The sequence below is a fragment of the Puma concolor genome, chromosome D2 (assembly GCF_028749965.1).
Source record: "Puma concolor isolate L17-30 chromosome D2, mPumCon1.1.hap2, whole genome shotgun sequence".
Taxonomy (NCBI): Eukaryota; Metazoa; Chordata; class Mammalia; order Carnivora; family Felidae; genus Puma; species Puma concolor.
Window position 1 is genome coordinate 77,427,655 of NC_141677.1, and position 16,175 is coordinate 77,443,829.

Genomic DNA, 16,175 nt, shown 5'->3' on the forward strand with positions numbered 1-16,175 from the left:
CCGTGGTCAGACTCAAGGTGGAAACGTCTTTCTACAGAAAGCGGGGCAGGGAAATTGAATTAAAAATGTGAAGGAGGGAAACGGTGTGAAGAGGTAGGAAGCCAGCCAGCAGGAAAGGTAGAGGAGAAAATGTTCAGAAGTGCATGTGTGCACATGTGCATGTGTGTTTGTAAATTGTCCCAAATGCTGCTGAAAGACTCAGGAGGATGATGGTGGAGAGTAGGGTTTCTGGATTGAAATTTGGGAGGTCTCAGGGGCTGACCCTGGGGAGTTGGGTTGCAGAGAGTGGGAGAGGGAGAAGCCAGATTGAAAGTTTTGGGGAAAGTTGTAAGTCTCCCTTAGGTATTTTTTATCTTTCTCTTTAAAAATGCCTTCCATTTTTACAGTGTCATTAAAAAGTCTGACTGGCATATTGCAATGACAAAACCAGGCACTCTAATATCCTAAATGTGAATAAGTGCGCTTTAGTAGATCCGGGAGACTGGTTAATGGACTGGAGAATTATTTTTCAGGCATTCCATGCTGTCCAAATTGGGTTAATGTACCCCTGAAAAGTAAATCAGTTACTCCTCGTTGACTAGTCAGGTTAGACCAACTGTTCCTGAAACCTTAGGACACATTAGCTGCCTAGATACTGTTTTTCATAATGTGTGTTTATTGGATCAGCACTCTATAAATCCTGAATTTTCAGGCAAAATAGCTCTTCACAGCTGCAAACATATACCATAACTTTATAAGTGGTCATTAGTTTGATAGAAGATATTGAGTGCCTTGTGTTGTGAAAGCGATCTTTGACATAAGAATAGCATCAGTGAGCAGACTCAAATGTCTCATGGCTCACACACCAGAAGACATTAGTGTCTTGTAATTGTCGGTCTGTCAATTAGCAGCAATGGCTTTTTCAGAGAGGCATATTTTGTGGTTAACTGAGTGTACCTTTCTTTCCAGGCCATGGGAAAAAATCTAATTATGGTATTCTTGAGCCTCTGATCTAAAAAAAAAAAAAAAGATAATTTTTTAAAGAGATCTTTTTTTCCTTCTAACTTTGTCCTGATCTCCATTATAAATTAGATCTTTGAGGTTTTATGAACATATTCAGTATAGAAATAATATTAAGTAACCTTCATTTCTGATCCTTCCCTCCTCCATCTCAGTTCTCAACTTGATAAAACAGTTTCAGTTTTAACTTGGAAAACGCAGGGAGCCAAACAGAAGGTGTGAAGAAATAGGACTGAAATTGAAATGGTCTCCACATCCCAGCCATTGGACCTGGCAGGGCTGGCAGACAGGTAGGTGAAGGATGGAAATTTAGTCTGTACTTCTTCATACCCTTCCCAAGTGAACCCTCTTCCCCCTCCAAGAACTCGGTTCCAGACAGCTCCCTTCCCTGGAGTGGATTTTCTGGCCTGAACTATTGAACTCCCTCACAGCAGAGGTCCAATTGTTGAATGTGCAGCCCTGTATTTGTGCTTAAAAAAAGGTGTCGTCCTCCAAAGACTGAACTCAAATGGGGGATTTCAGTCTGTAGAGAAACACTTTTTTGGGGGTGCAGTGGGGGGAACAGGTTAGAAGGCTCTTCTCTAACGAGAATATGTCAACTCCATCTATGAATATGAGTCCATTCCTACTTTCTAGTACTTCCTTACATTGGATATTGGAGGGAGAGAAGAAGGTTGCATGTTTCAGAGAGAAGTTTGCTTTATTAAATGGGGTAGAGTAGAACTAAAGCCACAATTAGAAGACCTAGAGTTATAATTTGCTTCCTTCATCCTGACTTCAGCTCTTCAGAGGAGATATTATACATGTTTGATTAGACTCTTCCTTGAATTCCCATTTAGTTCTTAGGAGAGAACGTCTTAGTGAGATATGTCTAGTGGTTTGCTGATAGATGTCCCACACCCCCTCCCCCCAACTCCTGCCAAAATATGTGCTTCTGTCAATTTCCGTTGTGTAAATACTTCTTCTATGGCCGATTCCACCTACCAATGAGATGCCACTGAATGAAGAGTGGGAAAAGCACACATTTGGCCCTTAAGAGCCAGTAAAGACTGGTTCTAGCCTCCCACTGGGTATGTAGCTTCTAGTGCCAGTCTCAGTGATGGAAGGAATGCTTGTAAATATTCTTGGAGAGGAATCTCATGGTTCTAGGTATTCTTAAAGCTAGAAATGTAGGTTTTCTTGATAAACACCATCTAAATTGCTGAGGGTTGTTGAAAGTAAAGCGTGAAACATAGGGTTATCAGAATATAGCTCAGCGATTTTCAATTTTATGATGACCATAAAATATCAAATAATGAGGCTTAATCCCTTTCGCACAATTCCACCATCTCCTTATTCACACCTAGCCATTCATATTGCCCAAACATGTCTTCCATGCCTTTGTACTCAATTTCCCTTTTGCCTGGAATGTCCTTCCTTTCCCTTTCTCCTCACCACCTAGAAACCTGTGCCCATCTTTAAGACCCAGCTCAGGTGTTACCTCCTCCCATTATTCTGGTCCCAGCAGGCCAACTTAATTCTTCTTTCCTTGGTATTCCTGTTATGCCTTTATCTTATTTCATCGTAATGGTTAGTCTCTGTCTTTCCCACTGGCCTGCAAACTTCTTGAGGCTGGAGATTGTGCCCGCAAAGTCCCATGCTAAGTAAGGCCTGTTGTGACATAGATTTTGTCCACTTCTCTGGCCTCATTTCATGCCCGGCTCTTCCACATTCTCATCACTTTGGCCATTTTGGACTTCTCATCTCCTCATACGTGCCATGCTTTCTTCACCTTCGGGGCCTTGGTCCATATTTCCATCTGCACTTGGGATTAGTTTCTCCCTTGCCTCTGCTCAGTGAACAGCTGCTTATCCTTAGATCTCACATCTTCAGGGAAGCCTTCTTACTTCCTCAGACTAAATGAGGTCTCCTGGATCGACGTTCCCATAGCAATCTGTACTTTTCGCCATTGCACCCAACACACTGCTGATCATTTAATGGTGGTCTTTCCTGCTAGACTTGCAGCAGCACGAGGACAAGAACCTGTCTCTTTCATTGATTTTTCAAGCCAAACACATCTCTGGGGCTCTGATATTTGCTGAATGATTAATTGCTGGAGAAATATTTAGTTTGGCTACCTGAGACTAAGAAGTTAAGAAGTAACTTGAACATCCAAAGAAGACCCAAGAGTGAAAATTAAATCTAGGAAGGCAACTTTGTCAGTGGAGAATTGGTGAATCATGTCTATGAGACAAATTTATTTAATTACCTGGTGTGACTGCTTCATTTGCAATGATTATTCATTCGCTGAGCTGGCTAAATTATGCTTTTATCATTCACCACCTCATTTTATTACCCTGGAGATCAGAGATGTAGATCTTGCGTGTTCATAAGAATGAGTTAAACCTCCCTTCTAATACAACGCAGGCCTTTGTGTGTGGAACGTTTGTTCAGCCACTCTCCCTGCCCTGGGAGGCCGTTCTGGGAAAAGGAGAGCAGGCACTTACCTTGCTCCTTATGTATTTCCTTTGTGAGTTGAAGGTTGATGCCTGGACTCCCCTCCTTTGGTTGTTCCATTTAAGTGGTGAGGAAAAGATCGAAGGCACTGAATGTAAATTCGAACATAATGTTTGCCCTTAGGGGCTGCGAGGCCCTGGGCACTACACACACAGGGTAGAATTTTCTGAGGTTCTGCCCTGTCCATCCCATTCATTCCCTCGGAACTGACCTCTGAAGGCACCTCTGTCTCCATGCAGGCAGCGATGGCTTGGCATCTCGAACTTGGCTTCTCCCCGCCTGCAGTAGTACCCTGGCTTGGTCTGGATAAGGTGTCACGTGTCCTGGTATACAAGCTTGGAAGTAGAGGAAAGCCTGACTGTTTCCTAGCCCAAGTGCCGATCTGTGGGAAGAGTCACTGCATTCCTGGAACCCAGTGGAAGCTGGGCCAAATCGGTCAACTGACTTGGCACCACTAAAATGCTCTGAGATTTTCCTGTCCTGACTGCCCTCAGTAGTTTGTTAAAATTCCCTGATGTTCCGGTGGTTCTTCAGGATAATACTTGTTTGTTCTTTGCTATTCTGTCTTTGAATCAGCGAGAAACAACCTTTATTGATCCCCATTGGTCCTCTGGGGGCCCCTGAGTAAGGTCACAGGGGAATATGTTGCTTTCTCCCCTACTCTTGAACTTAACTACTTTGAACCCTTCCAGAACTTTGCATTTACCCTTATTATAGTTCTAATGCAATGTGATTCAGCTCCCTCGGGGACATTGGCAATTTTGGGAGACACTTTTGGTTGTCACAACTGGGAAGACACTGATGGCACTTAGTGGGTAGGAGCCAAGGATGCCAAGGTAAACATTCTACAATGCTCGGGACAGGCTCTACAGCACAGGATTGTCTGGCCCAAGGTGTCAGCAATGCTGAGGCTGAGAAAGCCTGCTCTATTGCTATGTCATGGATGTGTCGTAAACCATAGCTTAACATTCACACGAATGTGAATGGAGCAGCACAGAGTTCTGAGCATGTGGTGTCTCCGGGGCCCAGTACAGAGCAGTGTGCATGGGGGGGGGGGGCCCTTGGGGATGCTTGCACTGAGATACAGTCACTACTTTCTGGAATCCTACCTTCACAGGTGTGACTTGATCTGGTTTTCTGATCCTACCAAGAGGCCCATGGGAATCTTTTGGAACTCATGTCTCCCCCAAGTTTTTCATTGTTAATTACTTTCCACGCCTATGGAAAAAGAAACTATTTTTTTTCCCTGCAAAAATGGGGAAAACAAAGGAAAATAATTTTTTTTTCTCTTGGTACTAAAGACTCTAGGTTTCTGCAAGTCAGTAAAGCTAAATAGTCTTGTTATAGAAATCGACATTTCCATTGTTCAGCCATTTTCTTTGCATTTCCAAGAAGACTCCCAGAAGCTATTGTTTGTTAAGATGCAAACACGCTGTTCTTTGCATTTTGACCTGAAGGTGTTCTGAGAGTGCAGAGTGCTTGGGACTCTGGGAGGGCCTTGTCCTATCCTGTTGGGGGAGAGGAGGGTGGCCCATGTCTGTAGGTCATGCTAGGAGAGTAAGGAGAAGGGGTGAGGCAAAGCTGTTATTCTCATTGTTCGGAATGTGGGTCGATGTTTAAAAATGTTATAGAGGGATCAAAGAGTGCAGAGAATAGGAAAGTCTATCAGAGGTTTGGGTTTAAGAATCACTCTGTATTAAAGAAAAATTGATGTGGTAGTGTTATTTTATTGCTTTTGGAAACTCAGCTGGCAATGTGACAGTTGACAACATTTCATCACTTGGTCACCAGTTGGGTGAGAAATCAAATCAGGGGTGCCAGAGTGGCTCAGTTGGTTAAGCATCTGACTCTTGGTGTCGGCTCAGGTCATGATCTCACAGTTCGTGTGTTCAAGCCCTGCGTTGGGCTCTGTGCCGACAGCGCGGAGCCCGATTGGGATTCTCTCTCCCTTTCTCATTGCCCCTTCCTTGCTCTCTCTCTCTCCCTCTCAAAATAAATAAAGCATTAAAAAAAAAGAAATCAGATTAAACTTTCTGTATGCTACAATTATAACTCTTCCCTGGCTAGGAAATTCTAGATTTCCAAGAGTATTAAATCTTATGCTCTGCGTTTCCTCTGTGACCATGGGGTATAAACATATTACCCTTACTTTGGAGATGTTGGTCCAGCATCTGTCCTGCAGGTGAGAGAAGGGGATGGTGAGGACATAGTGCCTCTCCTGAGGCAATGAGCCCTGGATGGGATCGTCTTGTGCTTCATGGGATTTATTAGAAAAACAGGAGAGCGACTGAAGAAAGCCGTTAGCATTTCTGTTAGGATGGTTTTCCCAGAAAAGGCAAACTGATGGGAGGTGAGGTACAAAGAAACTCAGGGGTGTGTGTGATGCTGAGGTCAGATTTATTATTATTTTTATAACAGCTTTCTAGAGATACAATTCACATATTGTATGATTCACCCATTTAAAATATACAATTTAGTGAGTTTTAGTCTGTTCACAAAGGTGTGCAACCATCATCACAATCAATTTTAGAGTGTTTCCATCAGCCTCCAAAGAAACCTGTATCCGTAAGCTAACAGTTCCCATCCACCCCACCCCCCAGCTGCCCGGCACCTAGCAACCACGCCTCTAACCTACTTTTTGTGTGTATGTATTTGCTTATTCTGGGCAACTCCTTTCAATGGAATCATATGATACGTGGCCTTTTGTGACTGGCTTCTTACCCTTTGCACGATATTTTCAAGGTTCATCCATGTTGTTACGTGGATCAGAACTTTATCCTTTTTTAAGGCCAAAAAATATTCTGTTGTATGGATGTAGCATATTACGTTTATCCGTTCATCAGCTGTTCACGGATCACTCAGCAAAATCCCCAGTGGTCTGATGGGTGGTCAGTGGATGAAAGGATGAATCCACTTATTCAGCACATATTCCTGGATGACCTCCATGGTAGCAGTGGGGGATTTTGAAGTGAACAAAACAAAGCTTTTAGTTTCCTGGGAATTAACAGTGCCCCGGGGGGCACAGACGGGACAAACGAGCATGTGATATTGCAAGTACTATGAAAACCATAAAGCAGGGGGAGGACAGAACATGGGAGGGTTGTGATTTTACACACGAACAGAGGTTCCTCTTCCGTATGTGATCCCAGCACTTCCCAGAGAAGTGCTGGCAGAGCAGGGAGCGAAACCGGGGATGCCTCTGACATGGTCAGATTGGCCTGGATACTGATGGAGAACGGTCTGATCCATGTTTCTGTGCTTCTCACATGATTTCAGTTGTCCTTGGAAAAGGTGCTATCTTTCTCCTTCTCTTCTCCTCTCTGCACACTCTGTATTCTGCACTATAAATAACATACTCAAAAAACACCCTGTCATTTTGTCATTTGGTGTTTTTGTGGCCATTGAGCATTTCCTTTTTTATCAATGGGATTTAATTTTTTTTTTCAGTTTTTTAAAAATGTTTATTTATTTTTGAGAGACAGAGTGTGAGAGAGGGAGGAGCAGAGAGAGTGGGAGACACAGAATCCGAAGCAGGCTCCGGGCTCTGAGCTGTCAGCACAGAGCCTGACACGGGGCTTGAACTCACGAATTGCAAGATCATGACCCCAGCTGAAGTTGGAGGCTTAACTGACTGAGCCACCCAGGTGCCCCTAATTTTTAAATTTTTTAACGTTTTATTTTATTTGTTTTGAGAGACAGAGTATGAGTGGAGGAGGGGCAGAGAGAGGGAGAGGGAGACACAGAATCTGAAGCAGGCTCCGGCTCTGAACTGTCAGCACAAGAGCCTGATGTGGGGCTCAAACCCATAAACTCGAGATCATGACCTGAGCCAAAGTTAGCTGCTCAACCGAGTGAGCCACCCAGGCACCCCTGTGGGATTTAATTTTTTAAAAAATGTTTATTTGTTTTTGAGAGAGAGAGAGTGAGGGAGGGGCAGAGAGAGAGGGAGACAGAGAATCCCAAGCAGGTTCCGGGCTGTCAGCACAGAGTCTGAAGTGGGGCTTGAACTCACAAATGGTGAGATTGTGACCCCGAGTCTGGGAAGCTTAACCTACTGAGCCACCCAGGCGCCTCAATGGGATTTAATTTTTATGAACTCACTGTGGAGGAAGCTTGCTTGTGGCACCCCCTGTGTGTGTGTGTGTGGGGGGGGGGGGCATCTGTAAGGGCCTGGAGGGCTGCGTGGCCCACGCAGGAAGGGTGGGTGGTAGGTGCTTGCAGTGCGTGCACACGGACCACAGACCTCTCCAGCAACACCCACCTGCGTGCCTTAACGGATGCTTGGTTCCCTTTCGCTCCCTTCCCTTGCAATGCTGGCAGTCTGGTTTTTAGGAATGAGAGTGGGACTTCACAAAAATTATGAGGAAAGGGTTGCAAGCAGAGAATTTTCAAAAAGGTGATTATTTCTCCTCTGACTACAGAACCATGTGTCTGGGGGTAACTATCACCAAGGGGTTGAAGTCCACTTAGGAGGAAACCACTTTGTCACCATAGTGTTCCTTTTCATGAAAATATCTCTTCCTTCTGACTGTATGGGACTGAGTCCCTGGGTCTTAGTCTTGTACCATGGCCTTTAGGACGGAGGGAGGAGTGGATAGGACATCTGACATTTGGAACCACCGACGAGACTCCCTTGAGTCAGTCAGGAGAGTCAGATCGAAGGCTCTGGCCAGTGGGGTTGAAAATGCAGCCAAGAGGCTCCCTGCTTTTGCCTTGGAGGCCGGAGGCTTGTCTAGGGGACTGAGAACTCCCTGGGGTAAGTTTCTGTCCAACTCAGACCTACTTTCTGCCATAGGAGAAATAGAGGGATTCATGAAAAATGTGACTTCTCAGGCTCCATGGGCATTTTCTTCTCTAATTGGTTAGGGTCCTTGAATGGGAAAGTGAGACTGTTTATTAACAGTGACATGTGAGTAACTGAGGACCATTGTCTGGAAAGAGAATGCACCCCCAACAAGAAGAAATGAAAACATAGTTGATAATAATTGGTATTGCTACGGTTATTGGTAAGGCACTAAGGTTGATAAAAATCTATTCACCAGAATGGCATATTGCAACAATCTTTATTTTGGACTTCATTTTGTTTGAATGGAAAAATTATGTAGGTTATACATGTATATTGTTTTTAAAAATCCCAAACAGTACAGATGAAAAATCAGCAACGAAAAATAATTTTCCTTGTCACCTCTGATTCTCAATTCCCCTCCAAAGACAAATAGAGTTCTGTGTATTATTGAAAAGGCACTCGATGCGTTTTCAATAATGTAACAATTTCTGAATGATAGCCTTTCCATGGGACATATTATACTAAAAAACAAAACAAAACAAACGGTCATTTGTCTGCAAGTCAAACTTAACTGGGATGTACTGGAGTTTTATTTGTTAAATCTGGCAATCATATACTAAATGCTAACATTGGAGCTAGGGTATGTAGAGAAGAGCTTTCTAGAATGTTGAAATATTAGCACTGGAGAGGGACTCGGGTCCATGGTCTCATTTTACATGCTACAAGGCCCATCCTCAGCTCTCTGAGTTCCAAGCATGCTACCCAGATTCTTAACTGCAAAAGCAGCATGAAAGTAGAAGATTCTGTGCCCGGTTCTAATCTCAGGCCCAGTCTATTGCCAGCTACATTCGTGCATTCTCTCCTTTTCGCTGTCCTTCCACACCCCACACCCTTCCTTTGAAACTTGGAACCAAGAAAGAGTCTTCAGTCATGGCAGTGGCATTTCTACAGCAAGAGGACAGTGAAGTGTAAGGAAGGCCATGTAGCATGCTCTGGACGAAGTGATGGGCTTCATGATGAGTTGGGTGGACATGGGAGGACAGGGGGCAGAATATTCACCCAGTGGCAAATGTCTGGACACAAAGGGACATTTTTGGTAAATCTCTCAGGATTTATGGAACTCAGGACAGTCTCAGACAGTTAATGTGTGGACCTACCTGAGTAGTGTCTTCCCTTCTCTTTCTCAGATAGAATAAACCATGAAATGTTGAAGAAATGTTGCCTGTTGAGAGGAGGAGGAGGAAGTATTTGACATTTAGCAGCATATAACTCAGCTTAGCCCTCTCTTAAGAGCATGTTGTGATTATGGTTTTTGTGAGTAATATGGCCAGTAGGTAAATATCTTGAAATGGGAAAAATGTAAGTAAGCCTCCCTTTCCTAAGAATATGCTGACCTGTAATTTAGATTTCAAAATATTTTGGGGGGTCTGATTTTAATAAGGGCATTTCTCTTTCTTGTGTTGTCTGACTCTATCTCAGTCTTGATCTCCATTCTCGCTGCAAGGCCCTCCTTTCCTCTCCCCCACTCCACCCCAAGTCATTTCTGGAGCACCTCTGGGGTTTCCATGAGCTTTGGTTTTCACAAAGCCCAAGAGAAATTTATGTCATTGCGTTGAATGTGGAATATTCTTACCAAGTGGCAGCCCAGGGAGACAGACGGTAGTAGGGAAGACGATTTGGAGACTGTTGCCTTCCTTATTCTCTCCTGTAGAAAGGATACCAATGGTTACCCAATGGAAGCTGTGAAGACAAGTGTATCTATGGCTGGAGGGAAAGTGCTTTCTCAGCAAGGTTGCCCCAGTTGGCTGGGGGGTAAATTCATGAAGCCCAATAAGAAGAGAGGTCTAATTTAGGGCATGAAACAGAAAGGAACAATAAAAAACATTTCATGACACTAAGAAGTCCAGGAATGGTCAGCAAAATTAGTTTGATTTTATAAATCATTTTAAAAGCTAACTTATTTTTTGAGCTATTTGGAGTTTTTCTTCCTACTTCCTTTTAATTATAATTATGAACTTATTGGAGAAATCTTAACAGTAATTAATAAAATACTAAGGTTAGTTTGGGCTTTTAAAACAGCTTTGAAATTTTTGGTGTGTGTTTATTTCACCCCCCCTTTTTTTAGGACGAATAAAAAGTAAAGAATTCCTTTTAGGGATGGTAGATGCAAAGATTATGTGAAGTGAAATACAGTGAAATATAACCTATCTTTGTGAATTCTGGAAGAAAAATATGACTGATCATGAGGTTGATATGTTATAAAGCTTCCAAAGGCCTTTAAGTGAGGAAGACATAAGAATCATTGGCCTGGAATATTACCATCAGTAAGTTTGGAGTTTAATGAAGTGAAACATGGTCTTCATTTGATGGTGCCAGTTAATTAATCTTTGTTATAGTCAGTGAATCTAAGTATTGCAAAGTTGTGATTTCTTCTGTCAAAAAACAGGACAAAGGTTGATGATCTTGCACCCTAATTTATTCTTGGTTAAAAAGTAAAATCCAGTGGGGGCACCTGGGTGGCTCAGTTGGTTGAGCGTCTGACTTTGGCTTAGGTCATGATCTCATGGTTCGTGAGTCTGAGCCCCACATTGGGCTCTCTGCTGTCAGCCTGTTAGTGCAGAGCCCACTTCAGATCCTCTGTCCTCCTCTCTCTGTGTCCCTCCCCCACTTGCGCTCTCCCCAAAATCAATAAATATTTAAAAAAAAGAAAAATCCAAAAAAGTGGAGAGCATTTTTTTTGTGTATCTGTATTAGTCATTAATGAAGCAGGGAAAGCATTTACATATAATAGTAAACTTATTTGTTGAAGTGTCTTCAAGTGATAACTATGGTTTATGTGGCTGCCAGTATATCATTCACAGAATTAATAAGAGTTATTAAAAAGAGTTATGAGCTACTTTAGGTGATAAGACATGAGCCACCAATTCCTTATAAATGTAGGATACAAAGATTATGGGTTAGGCATATTTTTGTTTCATTACACTCAGATATAGATGCATTATGGTCCAAATGTTGTTTTTACTTTGAAACATATAAAACTTTCTAACTTTTATCCTAACATAAGTTAGATCTAGCATATATAATTTTCCTTGGCTTCTTAGAAATCTTTGCTTTTAAAAATTAATCTTCAAATACATAAAATAAAGAAGCTAACCTAAGTTAAAGGAAAGAAAAACTATTAGTGAAAAATGATGAGAACTTAAGAATATTTGTGTGTTGTTTACCTCAATCCTTTGACATTTGTAACATAGTTAGTTTAATTTTTTTAATGTTTATTATTTTTGAGAGACAGAGCACAAGGAGGGGAGGGGCAGAGAGAGAGGGAGACAGAGAATCCAAAGCAGGCTCTAGGCTCTGAGCTGTCAGCACAGAGCCTGACATGGGGCTCGAACCCATGAACTGTGAGGTCATGACTTGAGCTGAAGTCAGACTTTTAACCAACCGAGCCACCCAGGAGCCCTGTAACATAGTTATTTTAAAGTTTATGTCTGACAATTTCAAATGCTAGGTTATCTCTCTGTGTCTATTGACTATTTCTTCTCTTGTTCATGGATCACATTTTCTTGCTTCCTTGTGTGTATTGTAATTTTCTGATGTATGCTAGATATTTTGTATAAACAAACTGTAGAGACCAAAGTAAATAAAATTTATCCCCAGAAAAGGGCATGACTTTCTTGTTTCACACTGCTAGAGTGGGATGGTTGAGTCAATCTTACTTGTACTTGACCCAGGTCTGGGCTTTTCTGCAACTTTGATTTGGTTCACCACTTGTTTCAAATATTTTGAGAACAAGACTAGGGCATTCTTTTTTCTGGGGCTTGGAATTGGATCTCTGCTGAGATCCAGAGATCTCTTTGTTTACTGTAGCTGAATTGCTCACTTTACAAATGGTAGGGGCACTCTCTCCATTTTATAGTCCACTCCAGTGTTTGCAGATAGCCCACTTTGTTCTCCAGTACTATCCTAGGCATTTACACCTAGGGAGATTTCTCTCTGCTTTCTGAAATGCTTTAGGAAGGTTTCTCTCAGTTCTTCTTCCCTGTCCCCAGCTCTTTCCAGCTGAAAGCACTCTGGGTCTTTGACTGCTTTTTGTCTGCTACCCTGCCCTTCTTCCCACTTTTCAGGGGTTGGCTCTCTTGCATAAGGAGGCCCTGTGTGTCTTGAGGGAAATACCTTTCAGTTCTGTTCTGCCCCTAGCTTTCAGTATACTGCCCTGAACACTCAGTGAAGACCTGTGCAAAAGAATGGGCGGGTAGATGCAGACCTGCTCTGGGGCTAGGACTCCTGGAATTCTAATCTTCCATTCCAGTACACACACACGCCTGTTAGGAGTTCATTCAAAGTGTGTCTGGTTCCTCTTTTTCTCACCATGGTAGGATTGTCTTTCTCTTGCTGCTCAGCCAGGGAGGAGAGCAGCCACAGGTTTCTTTCCCATCTGAAAGTCTGGTCATCATCTAGAATTAAAGTTTAATTCACTATGTGTTGATACCTTATCCATCTTGTTTGGTTGTTAGACCAAAAGTAATGGTCTCTTGTGACTTTCTACATAGCAACTCGAAGCAGAGAAGCTCCATGTTATCTTTAAATATATCAGATACATTCTCTTAGAATGTTATGGTGTCCACATTTAATGCTTTTTCTTCTCTGCCTATTAATATACTAGGGGATTTGGTGGAACCATCTCCTCTGTGAAGCCTCACCTAATTACCTAGGGCAATGTCACTCTTAACTCTGAACTCCTTTAGTACTTAACCTCTCTACAACTCTGTTGGCATTGAAAACATGTAGCTGTGCATGTTGGTTATTTTGCCTGAATATGTCCTGTTTCCTACCCCACAGGTCCCCATTTTGAGAAGTTGGGAATATTCACAGCAGCAGAATTGGTAGACTTTTACATTCATTGATGTAGCCCCCAAATGCAAATGCACTAGCCACTACTTAGAAGCAGCCGAGGAGAGCAGTGGGAGTCCACAAGGAATGAAAAAGTTAAAAACTTTTCTTTGAAAAAGGAAAGAAAAGGATGAATCTGGAAAACAAAAACTACCTATTTTATCATAAGTTATGCCTGGGACAAAAAAAAAATCAGAATGAACTTATTAATCAGTATGTAATCACCTGGGGATCACAGGAAGCAATAAAGCAAGCAACATTGTTGGGTGGAAAGCAGTTCAGCCTGGTCTATTTCATATCCCTTGGAAATAGTGGCCGGTCACAGAGATAAAGAGAAGAGATGGGTATAATCTACTTGGAGTTAGTAATATTATTTCCCTTAATTCTTTGTGAATCTAATCAAGAGGGTGTGGTGTAGATTGAGAATGAAAAGTCCTCATACTCTCAAAAAGAGACTGACAGTTTTATAGCCATGGTAACCAGTAAACACCAGAACTGGCTTTAAATCAATCAACAACTCACTTCAGTGAGCATATCTCTGAAAGCCAGCCAATCAGTGACAACCTTATGCAATGAAAGTCAATCATTTGGGAGTGGACTCATCCCAATGAGCATACTTCTTAGATTGATGTCAATCCACTCCAGCATCTGCAACCAGCACACATTTAAAAAAATTTTTTTAAATGTTTTATTTATTTTTGACAGAGAGAGAGATAGAGCATGCACGGGGGAACGGCAGAGAGAGAGGGAGACACAGAATCCGAAGCAGGCTCCAGGCTCTGGGCTGTCAGCACAGAGCCCAACGCGGGGCTTGAACTCACAGACCGCGAGATCATGACCTGAGCCGAAGTCGGACGCTCAACTGACTGAGCCACCCAGGCGCCCCCAGCACACATTTCTAAGGTTGACATCTTCCCATTACCGCATCTCCCCAACTCTATAGCAGGTCAGCAGTTAACTTTGCTCACTGAAGTCTCAGTGACCAGCATTAATTCTCCCTTACTTAAATAGGTAATAAATTCAGCATTCTAGATTCAGATTTTAAATGATGGGTCTCATCCTTTGACATCCTTTGACAGGTTCTACCAAAATAATTTTGAAGACCCTCACTTGGTAGCCATTCCATGGGCTCTTTGGCCCTAAGACATATTTATTGTGCCATGTGTGATCAAATATTTATTCTTGGCACTTGCTGCCAGGTAAGTCTGTCTCTACAATGATTTGGTTTCTAACCGGTTTTAGTGTTCTTGTTGCAGGGTTAATTTTATCCTATGATTTGTAACCAAACAATCTCTGACTTTCTCTTTCTTTCTTTCTTTCTTTTGAGAGGGTGCAAGTGAGGGAGGGGCAGAGAGAGAGAGAGGGAAGGGGGGCCCACCTGAAGTGGGGCTTGTGTTTATCCAAAGCAGGGCTTGAGCTTACCTGATGAGGGACTTGAACTCATGAACCGTGAGGTCATGACCTGAGCTGATAATCAGGCACCCTCTGACTTATTTCAGTGAACTTTGTTTATTGACTTTATTTTGATATTCTATGATTTGTATCTTAGGATTTGTTTAAAAAATTAATTTAAGAAAATTAGACCTTTGAGGGGATCTGGGTGGCTCAGTCGGTTGAGCAACTGACTCTTAGTTTCGGCTCAGGTCATGATCTCATGGTTCGTGAGTTTAAGCCCTGCATCAGGCTTTGCACTGACAGTACGGAGCCTGCCTGGGATCCTCTCTCACCCTCTCTCTGTCTCTTTGTCTTTCTCTCAAAATAAATAAATAGGCTTTGAAAGAGGAGGGAAAAAAAGAAAATTAGAGCTTTGGTTTGTAGGCACATAATTTGTTTAAAGAGTCAGACTTAACAGTACTGTCACAAAAAACAGACACATAGATCAATGGAACAGAATAGAGAGCCCAGGAATAAACTCACCATTATATGGTCAATTAATTTATGACAAAGGAGGCAAGAATATAGAATGGGAAAAAGATAGTCTCTTCAACAAATGGTGCTCAGAAAACTGGACAGCTTTATGTGAAATAATGAAATCAGACCACTTTCTAATACTATACACACACAAAAAAACTTAAAATGGATTAAAGATCTAAGTGTGAGAACTGAAACCATAAAATTCCTAGAAGAAAACACAGGGAGTAATCTCTTCGACATTGTCCATAGCAATGTTTTTCTACATATGTCTCCTTTGGCAAAGGAAACGAAAGCAAAATTAAACTATTGAGACTACACAAAATAAAAAGCTTTTGCTCAGCAAAGGAAATAATCAACAAAACAAAAAGATAACCCACCAAATGGGAAAAATTATTTGCAAATGATACATCCAACAAGGGTTGATATCCAAAATATTAACAAGGGTTAATATCCAAAATATATAAGGAACTTATACAACTCGACACCAAAAAGACAAATAATCCAATAGAAAAATGGGCAGAAGACATGAATAGACATTTTTCCAAAGAAGACCTATAGACAGCCAACAGATATAAGAAAAGATGCTCAATATCACTACTCATCGGGGAAATGCAAATCAAAACCACAGTCAGACATCACCTCGCACCTGTCAGAGTGGCTAAAATTGAAAACACAAGAAACAAGTGTTGGTGAGGATGTGGGGAAAAAGGAATTCTTGTGCACGGTTGGTGAGAATGCAAGCTGGTGCAGCCACTGTGGAAACAATATGGACGTTCCTTGAAAAATTAAGAAGAGAATTACCATATGATGCAGTAATTCCACTACTGGGTATTTACCTAAAGAAAATGAAAACACTAATCTGAAAAGATATATGCACCCCATGTTTATTGCAGCATTGTTTACAATAGTCAAGATATGGAAGCAATCCAAGTGTCCACTGATAGATGAATGGATAAAAAAGACATATGGTGTATACACAATGGAATATTACCCCACCATAACAAATAATGAAATCTTGTCATTTGCAACAACAGCACAGAGCTAGAGGGTATAATGCTAAGTGAAATAAGTCAGTCAGAGAAAGACAAAT